General features: G+C 52.2%; 12 non-coding genes and 3 pseudogenes across 12 annotated transcripts; all 15 read right to left on the bottom strand.

The window, feature by feature from the left end:
* Positions 1-247: 247 nt before the first annotated feature.
* Positions 248-366, bottom strand: LOC142191062 (5S ribosomal RNA). Its single transcript, XR_012714678.1, has one exon. It is a non-coding gene; the product is annotated as a 5S ribosomal RNA (ribosomal RNA).
* A 714-nt stretch (positions 367-1,080) lies between these two features.
* Positions 1,081-1,199, bottom strand: LOC142191061 (5S ribosomal RNA). Its single transcript, XR_012714677.1, has one exon. It is a non-coding gene; the product is annotated as a 5S ribosomal RNA (ribosomal RNA).
* Positions 1,200-1,913: 714 nt separating this feature from the next.
* On the bottom strand, positions 1,914-2,032 carry LOC142191060 (5S ribosomal RNA). The gene has a single exon (XR_012714676.1). It is a non-coding gene; the product is annotated as a 5S ribosomal RNA (ribosomal RNA).
* A 715-nt stretch (positions 2,033-2,747) lies between these two features.
* On the bottom strand, positions 2,748-2,866 carry LOC142191059 (5S ribosomal RNA). The gene has a single exon (XR_012714675.1). It is a non-coding gene; the product is annotated as a 5S ribosomal RNA (ribosomal RNA).
* Positions 2,867-3,580: 714 nt separating this feature from the next.
* Positions 3,581-3,699, bottom strand: LOC142190134 (5S ribosomal RNA). Its single transcript, XR_012714065.1, has one exon. It is a non-coding gene; the product is annotated as a 5S ribosomal RNA (ribosomal RNA).
* A 714-nt stretch (positions 3,700-4,413) lies between these two features.
* Positions 4,414-4,532, bottom strand: LOC142191058 (5S ribosomal RNA). Its single transcript, XR_012714674.1, has one exon. It is a non-coding gene; the product is annotated as a 5S ribosomal RNA (ribosomal RNA).
* Positions 4,533-5,247: 715 nt separating this feature from the next.
* On the bottom strand, positions 5,248-5,366 carry LOC142191057 (5S ribosomal RNA). Its single transcript, XR_012714673.1, has one exon. It is a non-coding gene; the product is annotated as a 5S ribosomal RNA (ribosomal RNA).
* Positions 5,367-6,080: 714 nt separating this feature from the next.
* LOC142191056 (5S ribosomal RNA) lies at positions 6,081-6,199 on the bottom strand. Its single transcript, XR_012714672.1, has one exon. It is a non-coding gene; the product is annotated as a 5S ribosomal RNA (ribosomal RNA).
* A 1,067-nt stretch (positions 6,200-7,266) lies between these two features.
* On the bottom strand, positions 7,267-7,385 carry LOC142191055 (5S ribosomal RNA). The gene has a single exon (XR_012714671.1). It is a non-coding gene; the product is annotated as a 5S ribosomal RNA (ribosomal RNA).
* A 714-nt stretch (positions 7,386-8,099) lies between these two features.
* Positions 8,100-8,218, bottom strand: LOC142189954 (5S ribosomal RNA). The gene has a single exon (XR_012713897.1). It is a non-coding gene; the product is annotated as a 5S ribosomal RNA (ribosomal RNA).
* Positions 8,219-8,932: 714 nt separating this feature from the next.
* LOC142190371 (5S ribosomal RNA) lies at positions 8,933-9,041 on the bottom strand (annotated as a pseudogene).
* Positions 9,042-9,756: 715 nt separating this feature from the next.
* LOC142190327 (5S ribosomal RNA) lies at positions 9,757-9,865 on the bottom strand (annotated as a pseudogene).
* Positions 9,866-10,579: 714 nt separating this feature from the next.
* LOC142190433 (5S ribosomal RNA) lies at positions 10,580-10,688 on the bottom strand (annotated as a pseudogene).
* A 714-nt stretch (positions 10,689-11,402) lies between these two features.
* LOC142190111 (5S ribosomal RNA) lies at positions 11,403-11,521 on the bottom strand. The gene has a single exon (XR_012714043.1). It is a non-coding gene; the product is annotated as a 5S ribosomal RNA (ribosomal RNA).
* A 714-nt stretch (positions 11,522-12,235) lies between these two features.
* LOC142189937 (5S ribosomal RNA) lies at positions 12,236-12,354 on the bottom strand. The gene has a single exon (XR_012713882.1). It is a non-coding gene; the product is annotated as a 5S ribosomal RNA (ribosomal RNA).
* Between the last annotated feature and the right edge of the window lie 146 nt (positions 12,355-12,500).

The raw sequence follows: 12,500 nt of genomic DNA, 5'->3' as shown, positions 1-12,500 counted from the left end.
GCCCAGATACTATGGAAATGAAGCCTGCTATTATTAAAAGTAAAAAGCCACAACGCTGGTGGCCACCACGCCCGCTGCGGCTGCTAAGAGTGATAGCGGTAAGACTGAGAATACTAGGATTTTGCAAGGCCTAAAGAGTGCAAGAGAGAAAGCGAATGTAAAAGAAGCAAGTGTGCAGTGTAAAAAGTGAATGTAAAAATGGCATAGAGGAGAGTGACCCCTGCTGGTGGAAGTGAGGAAAAGCAAAAGCCTACAGCACCTGGTATTCCCAGGCGGTCTCCCATCCAAGTACTAACCAGGCCCGACCCTGCTTAGCTTCCGAGATCAGACGAGATCGGGCGTGTTCAGGGTGGTGTGGCCGTAGGCAGAGACAGGCTTCTCACTTACTCCTCTTCTACTTTGCAGCCTGGCTGCTGGCAGCCCTTTGCACTACTTCACGCTAGACCTTTTTCTTCACTTTTTGCCTTCTCTTAAGGGAACTTCATACTCCAACAGGAGCAGTGCAAGAGCTGGGGGCGGCCCTTATACCCACAGGTGTTGTTCAGCAACCAGTCACAGGCCGCAGCCGCCCTCTTTCAAAAGGGCTGGGCGCAAGGTCTGCGCAGGGCTAAGAAACCATCCCGGGGGTGAAAGAAAGAGCAAGCTGGACCAGAGCCCATTGTCCAGTAGTCGGCTAAGGAAGAAGTTGAGATGGTTGCCCGTGCCTGGAAGCGAAGCTGCTTTTCAGTCAGCTTCTCTTTTCTTAGGGCGCGTTGTCTGCAAAGATGTTCAGCCTGTGTTGCCCTGTAAATTGGTCTGCAGGTTACTAGCTATGGCTTCCAGCCCGGCGGGAGGCCCAGATACTATGGAAATGAAGCCTGCTATTATTAAAAGAAAAAAGCCACAACGCTGGTGGCCACCACGCCCGCTGCGGCTGCTAAGAGTGATAGCGGTAAGACTGAGAATACTAGGATTTTGCAAGGCCTAAAGAGTGCAAGAGAGAAAGCGAATGTAAAAGAAGCAAGTGTGCAGTGTAAAAAGTGAATGTAAAAATGGCATAGAGGAGAGTGACCCCTGCTGGTGGAAGTGAGGAAATGCAAAAGCCTACAGCACCTGGTATTCCCAGGCGGTCTCCCATCCAAGTACTAACCAGGCCCGACCCTGCTTAGCTTCCGAGATCAGACGAGATCGGGCGTGTTCAGGGTGGTGTGGCCGTAGGCAGAGACAGGCTTCTCACTTACTCCTCTTCTACTTTGCAGCCTGGCTGCTGGCAGCCCTTTGCACTACTTCACGCTAGACCTTTTTCTTCACTTTTTGCCTTCTCTTAAGGGAACTTCATACTCCAACAGGAGCAGTGCAAGAGCTGGGGGCGGCCCTTATACCCACAGGTGTTGTTCAGCAACCAGTCACAGGCCGCAGCCGCCCTCTTTCAAAAGGGCTGGGCGCAAGGTCTGCGCAGGGCTAAGAAACCATCCCGGGGGTGAAAGAAAGAGCAAGCTGGACCAGAGCCCATTGTCCAGGAGTCGGCTAAGGAAGAAGTTGAGATGGTTGCCCGTGCCTGGAAGCGAAGCTGCTTTTCAGTCAGCTTCTCTTTTCTTAGGGCGCGTTGTCTGCAAAGATGTTCAGCCTGTGTTGCCCTGTAAATTGGTCTGCAGGTTACTAGCTATGGCTTTCAGCCCGGCGGGAGGCCCAGATACTATGGAAATGAAGCCTGCTATTATTAAAAGTAAAAAGCCACAACGCTGGTGGCCACCACGCCCGCTGCGGCTGCTAAGAGTGATAGCGGTAAGACTGAGAATACTAGGATTTTGCAAGGCCTAAAGAGTGCAAGAGAGAAAGCGAATGTAAAAGAAGCAAGTGTGCAGTGTAAAAAGTGAATGTAAAAATGGCATAGAGGAGAGTGACCCCTGCTGGTGGAAGTGAGGAAAAGCAAAAGCCTACAGCACCTGGTATTCCCAGGCGGTCTCCCATCCAAGTACTAACCAGGCCCGACCCTGCTTAGCTTCCGAGATCAGACGAGATCGGGCGTGTTCAGGGTGGTGTGGCCGTAGGCGGAGACAGGCTTCTCACTTACTCCTCTTCTACTTTGCAGCCTGGCTGCTGGCAGCTCTTTGCACTACTTCACGCTAGACCTTCTTCTTCACTTTTTGCCTTCTCTTAAGGGAACTTCATACTCCAACAGGAGCAGTGCAAGAGCTGGGGGGCGGCCCTTATACCCACAGGTGTTGTTCAGCAACCAGTCACAGGCCGCAGCCGCCCTCTTTCAAAAGGGCTGGGCGCAAGGTCTGCGCAGGGCTAAGAAACCATCCCGGGGGTGAAAGAAAGAGCAAGCTGGACCAGAGCCCATTGTCCAGTTGTCGGCTAAGGAAGAAGTTGAGATGGTTGCCCGTGCCTGGAAGCGAAGCTGCTTTTCAGTCAGCTTCTCTTTTCTTAGGGCGCGTTGTCTGCAAAGATGTTCAGCCTGTGTTGCCCTGTAAATTGGTCTGCAGGTTACTAGCTATGGCTTCCAGCCCGGCGGGAGGCCCAGATACTATGGAAATGAAGCCTGCTATTATTAAAAGTAAAAAGCCACAACGCTGGTGGCCACCACGCCCGCTGCGGCTGCTAAGAGTGATAGCGGTAAGACTGAGAATACTAGGATTTTGCAAGGCCTAAAGAGTGCAAGAGAGAAAGCGAATGTAAAAGAAGCAAGTGTGCAGTGTAAAAAGTGAATGTAAAAATGGCATAGAGGAGAGTGACCCCTGCTGGTGGAAGTGAGGAAAAGCAAAAGCCTACAGCACCTGGTATTCCCAGGCGGTCTCCCATCCAAGTACTAACCAGGCCCGACCCTGCTTAGCTTCCGAGATCAGACGAGATCGGGCGTGTTCAGGGTGGTGTGGCCGTAGGCGGAGACAGGCTTCTCACTTACTCCTCTTCTACTTTGCAGCCTGGCTGCTGGCAGCCCTTTGCACTACTTCACGCTAGACCTTTTTCTTCACTTTTTGCCTTCTCTTAAGGGAACTTCATACTCCAACAGGAGCAGTGCAAGAGCTGGGGGCGGCCCTTATACCCACAGGTGTTGTTCAGCAACCAGTCACAGGCCGCAGCCGCCCTCTTTCAAAAGGGCTGGGCGCAAGGTCTGCGCAGGGCTAAGAAACCATCCCGGGGGTGAAAGAAAGAGCAAGCTGGACCAGAGCCCATTGTCCAGTAGTCGGCTAAGGAAGAAGTTGAGATGGTTGCCCGTGCCTGGAAGCGAAGCTGCTTTTCAGTCAGCTTCTCTTTTCTTAGGGCGCGTTGTCTGCAAAGATGTTCAGCCTGTGTTGCCCTGTAAATTGGTCTGCAGGTTACTAGCTATGGCTTCCAGCCCGGCGGGAGGCCCAGATACTATGGAAATGAAGCCTGCTATTATTAAAAGAAAAAAGCCACAACGCTGGTGGCCACCACGCCCGCTGCGGCTGCTAAGAGTGATAGCGGTAAGACTGAGAATACTAGGATTTTGCAAGGCCTAAAGAGTGCAAGAGAGAAAGCGAATGTAAAAGAAGCAAGTGTGCAGTGTAAAAAGTGAATGTAAAAATGGCATAGAGGAGAGTGACCCCTGCTGGTGGAAGTGAGGAAAAGCAAAAGCCTACAGCGCCTGGTATTCCCAGGCGGTCTCCCATCCAAGTACTAACCAGGCCTGACCCTGCTTAGCTTCCGAGATCAGACGAGATCGGGCGTGTTCAGGGTGGTGTGGCCGTAGGCAGAGACAGGCTTCTCACTTACTCCTCTTCTACTTTGCAGCCTGGCTGCTGGCAGCCTTTTGCACTACTTCACGCTAGACCTTTTTCTTCACTTTTTGCCTTCTCTTAAGGGAACTTCATACTCCAACAGGAGCAGTGCAAGAGCTGGGGGCGGCCCTTATACCCACAGGTGTTGTTCAGCAACCAGTCACAGGCCGCAGCCGCCCTCTTTCAAAAGGGCTGGGCGCAAGGTCTGCGCAGGGCTAAGAAACCATCCCGGAGGTGAAAGAAAGAGCAAGCTGGACCAGAGCCCATTGTCCAGGAGTCGGCTAAGGAAGAAGTTGAGATGGTTGCCCGTGCCTGGAAGCGAAGCTGCTTTTCAGTCAGCTTCTCTTTTCTTAGGGCACGTTGTCTGCAAAGATGTTCAGCCTGTGTTGCCCTGTAAATTGGTCTGCAGGTTACTAGCTATGGCTTCCAGCCCGGCGGGAGGCCCAGATACTATGGAAATGAAGCCTGCTATTATTAAAAGTAAAAAGCCACAACGCTGGTGGCCACCACGCCCGCTGCGGCTGCTAAGAGTGATAGCGGTAAGACTGAGAATACTAGGATTTTGCAAGGCCTAAAGAGTGCAAGAGAGAAAGCGAATGTAAAAGAAGCAAGTGTGCAGTGTAAAAAGTGAATGTAAAAATGGCATAGAGGAGAGTGACCCCTGCTGGTGGAAGTGAGGAAAAGCAAAAGCCTACAGCACCTGGTATTCCCAGGCGGTCTCCCATCCAAGTACTAACCAGGCCCGACCCTGCTTAGCTTCCGAGATCAGACGAGATCGGGCGTGTTCAGGGTGGTGTGGCCGTAGGCAGAGACAGGCCTCTCACTTACTCCTCTTCTACTTTGCAGCCTGGCTGCTGGCAGCCCTTTGCACTACTTCACGCTAGACCTTCTTCTTCACTTTTTGCCTTCTCTTAAGGGAACTTCATACTCCAACAGGAGCAGTGCAAGAGCTGGGGGGCGGCCCTTATACCCACAGGTGTTGTTCAGCAACCAGTCACAGGCCGCAGCCGCCCTCTTTCAAAAGGGCTGGGCGCAAGGTCTGCGCAGGGCTAAGAAACCATCCCGGGGGTGAAAGAAAGAGCAAGCTGGACCAGAGCCCATTGTCCAGTAGTCGGCTAAGGAAGAAGTTGAGATGGTTGCCCGTGCCTGGAAGCGAAGCTGCTTTTCAGTCAGCTTCTCTTTTCTTAGGGCGCGTTGTCTGCAAAGATGTTCAGCCTGTGTTGCCCTGTAAATTGGTCTGCAGGTTACTAGCTATGGCTTCCAGCCCGGCGGGAGGCCCAGATACTATGGAAATGAAGCCTGCTATTATTAAAAGTAAAAAGCCACAACGCTGGTGGCCACCACGCCCGCTGCGGCTGCTAAGAGTGATAGCGGTAAGACTGAGAATACTAGGATTTTGCAAGGCCTAAAGAGTGCAAGAGAGAAAGCGAATGTAAAAGAAGCAAGTGTGCAGTGTAAAAAGTGAATGTAAAAATGGCATAGAGGAGAGTGACCCCTGCTGGTGGAAGTGAGGAAAAGCAAAAGCCTACAGCACCTGGTATTCCCAGGCGGTCTCCCATCCAAGTACTAACCAGGCCCGACCCTGCTTAGCTTCCGAGATCAGACGAGATCGGGCGTGTTCAGGGTGGTGTGGCCGTAGGCAGAGACAGGCTTCTCACTTACTCCTCTTCTACTTTGCAGCCTGGCTGCTGGCAGCCCTTTGCACTACTTCACGCTAGACCTTTTTCTTCACTTTTTGCCTTCTCTTAAGGGAACTTCATACTCCAACAGGAGCAGTGCAAGAGCTGGGGGCGGCCCTTATACCCACAGGTGTTGTTCAGCAACCAGTCACAGGCCGCAGCCGCCCTCTTTCAAAAGGGCTGGGCGCAAGGTCTGCGCAGGGCTAAGAAACCATCCCGGGGGTGAAAGAAAGAGCAAGCTGGACCAGAGCCCATTGTCCAGGAGTCGGCTAAGGAAGAAGTTGAGATGGTTGCCCGTGCCTGGAAGCGAAGCTGCTTTTCAGTCAGCTTCTCTTTTCTTAGGGCACGTTGTCTGCAAAGATGTTCAGCCTGTGTTGCCCTGTAAATTGGTCTGCAGGTTACTAGCTATGGCTTCCAGCCCGGCGGGAGGCCCAGATACTATGGAAATGAAGCCTGCTATTATTAAAAGTAAAAAGCCACAACGCTGGTGGCCACCACGCCCGCTGCGGCTGCTAAGAGTGATAGCGGTAAGACTGAGAATACTAGGATTTTGCAAGGCCTAAAGAGTGCAAGAGAGAAAGCGAATGTAAAAGAAGCAAGTGTGCAGTGTAAAAAGTGAATGTAAAAATGGCATAGAGGAGAGTGACCCCTGCTGGTGGAAGTGAGGAAAAGCAAAAGCCTACAGCACCTGGTATTCCCAGGCGGTCTCCCATCCAAGTACTAACCAGGCCCGACCCTGCTTAGCTTCCGAGATCAGACGAGATCGGGCGTGTTCAGGGTGGTGTGGCCGTAGGCAGAGACAGGCTTCTCACTTACTCCTCTTCTACTTTGCAGCCTGGCTGCTGGCAGCTCTTTGCACTACTTCACGCTAGACCTTCTTCTTCACTTTTTGCCTTCTCTTAAGGGAACTTCATACTCCAACAGGAGCAGTGCAAGAGCTGGGGGGCGGCCCTTATACCCACAGGTGTTGTTCAGCAACCAGTCACAGGCCGCAGCCGCCCTCTTTCAAAAGGGCTGGGCGCAAGGTCTGCGCATGGCTAAGAAACCATCCCGGAGGTGAAAGAAAGAGAAAGCTGGACCAGAGCCCATTGTCCAGTAGTCGGCTAAGGAAGAAGATCGAGCGTGTTCAGGGTGGTGTGGCTGTAGGCAGAGACAGTCTTCTCACTTACTCCTCTTCTACTTTGCAGCCTGGCTGCTGGCAGCCCTTTGCACTACTTCACGCTAGACCTTTTTCTTCACTTTTTGCCTTCTCTTAAGGGAACTTCATACTCCAACAGGAGCAGTGCAAGAGCTGGGGGCGGCCCTTATACCCACAGGTGTTGTTCAGCAACCAGTCACAGGCCGCAGCCGCCCTCTTTCAAAAGGGCTGGGCGCAAGGTCTGCGCAGGGCTAAGAAACCATCCCGGGGGTGAAAGAAAGAGCAAGCTGGACCAGAGCCCATTGTCCAGTAGTCGGCTAAGGAAGAAGTTGAGATGGTTGCCCGTGCCTGGAAGCGAAGCTGCTTTTCAGTCAGCTTCTCTTTTCTTAGGGCGCGTTGTCTGCAAAGATGTTCAGCCTGTGTTGCCCTGTAAATTGGTCTGCAGGTTACTAGCTATGGCTTCCAGCCCGGCGGGAGGCCCAGATACTATGGAAATGAAGCCTGCTATTATTAAAAGAAAAAAGCCACAACGCTGGTGGCCACCACGCCCGCTGCGGCTGCTAAGAGTGATAGCGGTAAGACTGAGAATACTAGGATTTTGCAAGGCCTAAAGAGTGCAAGAGAGAAAGCGAATGTAAAAGAAGCAAGTGTGCAGTGTAAAAAGTGAATGTAAAAATGGCATAGAGGAGAGTGACCCCTGCTGGTGGAAGTGAGGAAAAGCAAAAGCCTACAGCACCTGGTATTCCCAGGCGGTCTCCCATCCAAGTACTAACCAGGCCCGACCCTGCTTAGCTTCCGAGATCAGACGAGATCGGGCGTGTTCAGGGTGGTGTGGCCGTAGGCAGAGACAGGCTTCTCACTTACTCCTCTTCTACTTTGCAGCCTGGCTGCTGGCAGCCCTTTGCACTACTTCACGCTAGACCTTTTTCTTCACTTTTTGCCTTCTCTTAAGGGAACTTCATACTCCAACAGGAGCAGTGCAAGAGCTGGGGGCGGCCCTTATACCCACAGGTGTTGTTCAGCAACCAGTCACAGGCCGCAGCCGCCCTCTTTCAAAAGGGCTGGGCGCAAGGTCTGCGCAGGGCTAAGAAACCATCCTGGGGGTGAAAGAAAGAGCAAGCTGGACCAGAGCCCATTGTCCAGGAGTCGGCTAAGGAAGAAGTTGAGATGGTTGCCCGTGCCTGGAAGCGAAGCTGCTTTTCAGTCAGCTTCTCTTTTCTTAGGGCGCGTTGTCTGCAAAGATGTTCAGCCTGTGTTGCCCTGTAAATTGGTCTGCAGGTTACTAGCTATGGCTTCCAGCCCGGCGGGAGGCCCAGATGCTATGGAAATGAAGCCTGCTATTATTAAAAGTAAAAAGCCACAACGCTGGTGGCCACCACGCCCGCTGCGGCTGCTAAGAGTGATAGCGGTAAGACTGAGAATACTAGGATTTTGCAAGGCCTAAAGAGTGCAAGAGAGAAAGCGAATGTAAAAGAAGCAAGTGTGCAGTGTAAATAGTGAATGTAAAAATGGCATAGAGGAGAGTGACCCCTGCTGGTGGAAGTGAGGAAAAGCAAAAGCCTACAGCACCTGGTATTCCCAGGCGGTCTCCCATCCAAGTACTAACCAGGCCCGACCCTGCTTAGCTTCCGAGATCAGACAAGATCGGGCGTGTTCAGGGTGGTGTGGCCGTAGGCAGAGACAGACTTCTCACTTACTCCTCTTCTACTTTGCAGCCTGGCTGCTGGCAGCTCTTTGCACTACTTCACGCTAGACCTTTTTCTTCACTTTTTGCCTTCTCTTAAGGGAACTTCATACTCCAACAGGAGCAGTGCAAGAGCTGGGGGCGGCCCTTATACCCACAGGTGTTGTTCAGCAACCAGTCACAGGCCGCAGCCGCCCTCTTTCAAAAGGGCTGGGCGCAAGGTCTGCGCAGGGCTAAGAAACCATCCCGGGGGTGAAAGAAAGAGCAAGCTGGACCAGAGCCCATTGTCCAGGAGTCGGCTAAGGAAGAAGTTGAGATGGTTGCCCGTGCCTGGAAGCGAAGCTGCTTTTCAGTCAGCTTCTCTTTTATTAGGGCGCGTTGTCTGCAAAGATGTTCAGCCTGTGTTGCCCTGTAAATTGGTCTGCAGGTTACTAGCTATGGCTTCCAGCCCGGCGGGAGGCCCAGATACTATGGAAATGAAGCCTGCTATTATTAAAAGTAAAAAGCCACAACGCTGGTGGCCACCACGCCCGCTGCGGCTGCTAAGAGTGATAGCGGTAAGACTGAGAATACTAGGATTTTGCAAGGCCTAAAGAGTGCAAGAGAGAAAGCGAATGTAAAAGAAGCAAGTGTGCAGTGTAAATAGTGAATGTAAAAATGGCATAGAGGAGAGTGACCCCTGCTGGTGGAAGTGAGGAAAAGCAAAAGCCTACAGCACCTGGTATTCCCAGGCGGTCTCCCATCCAAGTACTAACCAGGCCCGACCCTGCTTAGCTTCCGAGATCAGGCGTGTTCAGGGTGGTGTGGCCGTAGGCAGAGACAGGCTTCTCACTTACTCCTCTTCTACTTTGCAGCCTGGCTGCTGGCAGCCCTTTGCACTACTTCACGCTAGACCTTCTTCTTCACTTTTTGCCTTCTCTTAAGGGAACTTCATACTCCAACAGGAGCAGTGCAAGAGCTGGGGGGCGGCCCTTATACCCACAGGTGTTGTTCAGCAACCAGTCACAGGCCGCAGCCGCCCTCTTTCAAAAGGGCTGGGCGCAAGGTCTGCGCAGGGCTAAGAAACCATCCCGGGGGTGAAAGAAAGAGCAAGCTGGACCAGAGCCCATTGTCCAGTAGTCGGCTAAGGAAGAAGTTGAGATGGTTGCCCGTGCCTGGAAGCGAAGCTGCTTTTCAGTCAGCTTCTCTTTTCTTAGGGCGCGTTGTCTCCAAAGATGTTCAGCCTGTGTTGCCCTGTAAATTGGTCTGCAGGTTACTAGCTATGGCTTCCAGCCCGGCGGGAGGCCCAGATACTATGGAAATGAAGCCTGCTATTATTAAAAGTAAAAAGCCACAACGCTGGTGGCCACCACGCCCGCTGCGGCTGCTAAGAGTGATAGCGGTAAGACTGAGAATACTAGGATTTTGCAAGGCCTAAAGAGTGCAAGAGAGAAAGCGAATGTAAAAGAAGCAAGTGTGCAGTGTAAAAAGTGAATGTAAAAATGGCATAGAGGAGAGTGACCCCTGCTGGTGGAAGTGAGGAAAAGCAAAAGCCTACAGCACCTGGTATTCCCAGGCGGTCTCCCATCCAAGTACTAACCAGGCCCGACCCTGCTTAGCTTCCGAGATCGGGCGTGTTCAGGGTGGTGTGGCCGTAGGCAGAGACAGGCTTCTCACTTACTCCTCTTCTACTTTGCAGCCTGGCTGCTGGCAGCCCTTTGCACTACTTCACGCTAGACCTTTTTCTTCACTTTTTGCCTTCTCTTAAGGGAACTTCATACTCCAACAGGAGCAGTGCAAGAGCTGGGGGCGGCCCTTATACCCACAGGTGTTGTTCAGCAACCAGTCACAGGCCGCAGCCGCCCTCTTTCAAAAGGGCTGGGCGCAAGGTCTGCGCAGGGCTAAGAAACCATCCCGGGGGTGAAAGAAAGAGCAAGCTGGACCAGAGCCCATTGTCCAGGAGTCGGCTAAGGAAGAAGTTGAGATGGTTGCCCGTGCCTGGAAGCGAAGCTGCTTTTCAGTCAGCTTCTCTTTTCTTAGGGCACGTTGTCTGCAAAGATGTTCAGCCTGTGTTGCCCTGTAAATTGGTCTGCAGGTTACTAGCTATGGCTTTCAGCCCGGCGGGAGGCCCAGATACTATGGAAATGAAGCCTGCTATTATTAAAAGTAAAAAGCCACAACGCTGGTGGCCACCACGCCCGCTGCGGCTGCTAAGAGTGATAGCGGTAAGACTGAGAATACTAGGATTTTGCAAGGCCTAAAGAGTGCAAGAGAGAAAGCGAATGTAAAAGAAGCAAGTGTGCAGTGTAAAAAGTGAATGTAAAAATGGCATAGAGGAGAGTGACCCCTGCTGGTGGAAGTGAGGAAAAGCAAAAGCCTACAGCACCTGGTATTCCCAGGCGGTCTCCCATCCAAGTACTAACCAGGCCCAACCCTGCTTAGCTTCCGAGATCAGACGTGTTCAGGGTGGTGTGGCCGTAGGCGGAGACAAACTTCTCACTTACTCCTCTTCTACTTTGCAGCCTGGCTGCTGGCAGCTCTTTGCACTACTTCACGCTAGACCTTTTTCTTCACTTTTTGCCTTCTCTTAAGGGAACTTCATACTCCAACAGGAGCAGTGCAAGAGCTGGGGGCGGCCCTTATACCCACAGGTGTTGTTCAGCAACCAGTCACAGGCCGCAGCCGCCCTCTTTCAAAAGGGCTGGGCGCAAGGTCTGCGCAGGGCTAAGAAACCATCCCGGGGGTGAAAGAAAGAGCAAGCTGGACCAGAGCCCATTGTCCAGGAGTCGGCTAAGGAAGAAGTTGAGATGGTTGCCCGTGCCTGGAAGCGAAGCTGCTTTTCAGTCAGCTTCTCTTTTCTTAGGGCACGTTGTCTGCAAAGATGTTCAGCCTGTGTTGCCCTGTAAATTGGTCTGCAGGTTACTAGCTATGGCTTCCAGCCCGGCGGGAGGCCCAGATACTATGGAAATGAAGCCTGCTATTATTAAAAGTAAAAAGCCACAACGCTGGTGGCCACCACGCCCGCTGCGGCTGCTAAGAGTGATAGCGGTAAGACTGAGAATACTAGGATTTTGCAAGGCCTAAAGAGTGCAAGAGAGAAAGCGAATGTAAAAGAAGCAAGTGTGCAGTGTAAAAAGTGAATGTAAAAATGGCATAGAGGAGAGTGACCCCTGCTGGTGGAAGTGAGGAAAAGCAAAAGCCTACAGCACCTGGTATTCCCAGGCGGTCTCACATCCAAGTACTAACCAGGCCCGACCCTGCTTAGCTTCCGAGATCAGACGAGATCGGGCGTGTTCAGGGTGGTGTGGCCGTAGGCAGAGACAAGCTTCTCACTTACTCCTCTTCTACTTTGCAGCCTGGCTGCTGGCAGCTCTTTGCACTACTTCACGCTAGACCTTTTTCTTCACTTTTTGCCTTCTCTTAAGGGAACTTCATACTCCAACAGGAGCAGTGCAAGAGCTGGGGGCGGCCCTTATACCCACAGGTGTTGTTCAGCAACCAGTCACAGGCCGCAGCCGCCCTCTTTCAAAAGGGCTGGGCGCAAGGTCTGCGCAGGGCTAAGAAACCATCCCGGGGGTGAAAGAAAGAGCAAGCTGGACCAGAGCCCATTGTCCAGGAGTCGGCTAAGGAAGAAGTTGAGATGGTTGCCCGTTCCTGGAAGCGAAGCTGCTTTTCAGTCAGCTTCTCTTTTATTAGGGCGCGTTGTCTGCAAAGATGTTCAGCCTGTGTTGCCCTGTAAATTGGTCTGCAGGTTACTAGCTATGGCTTCCAGCCCGGCGGGAGGCCCAGATACTATGGAAATGAAGCCTGCTATTATTAAAAGTAAAAAGCCACAACGCTGGTGGCCACCACGCCCGCTGCGGCTGCTAAGAGTGATAGCGGTAAGACTGAGAATACTAGGATTTTGCAAGGCCTAAAGAGTGCAAGAGAGAAAGCAAATGTAAAAGAAGCAAGTGTGCAGTGTAAAAAGTGAATGTAAAAATGGCATAGAGGAGAGTGACCCCTGCTGGTGGAAGTGAGGAAAAGCAAAAGCCTACAGCACCTGGTATTCCCAGGCGGTCTCCCATCCAAGTACTAACCAGGCCCGACTCTGCTTAGCTTCCGAGATCAGACGAGATCGGGCGTGTTCAGGGTGGTGTGGCCGTAGGCAGAGACAGGCTTCTCACTTACTCCTCTTCTACTTTGCAGCCTGGCTGCTGGCAGCCCTTTGCACTACTTCACGCTAGACCTTTTTCTTCACTTTTTGCCTTCTCTTAAGGGAACTTCATACTCCAACAGGAGCAGTGCAAGAGCTG

This window comes from Leptodactylus fuscus, chromosome 1 (genome assembly GCF_031893055.1).
Source record: "Leptodactylus fuscus isolate aLepFus1 chromosome 1, aLepFus1.hap2, whole genome shotgun sequence".
NCBI classification, from domain to species: domain Eukaryota; kingdom Metazoa; phylum Chordata; class Amphibia; order Anura; family Leptodactylidae; genus Leptodactylus; species Leptodactylus fuscus.
Note: the sequence above shows the minus strand (reverse complement) of the source record. Positions and strands in the feature narration are given on the sequence as shown.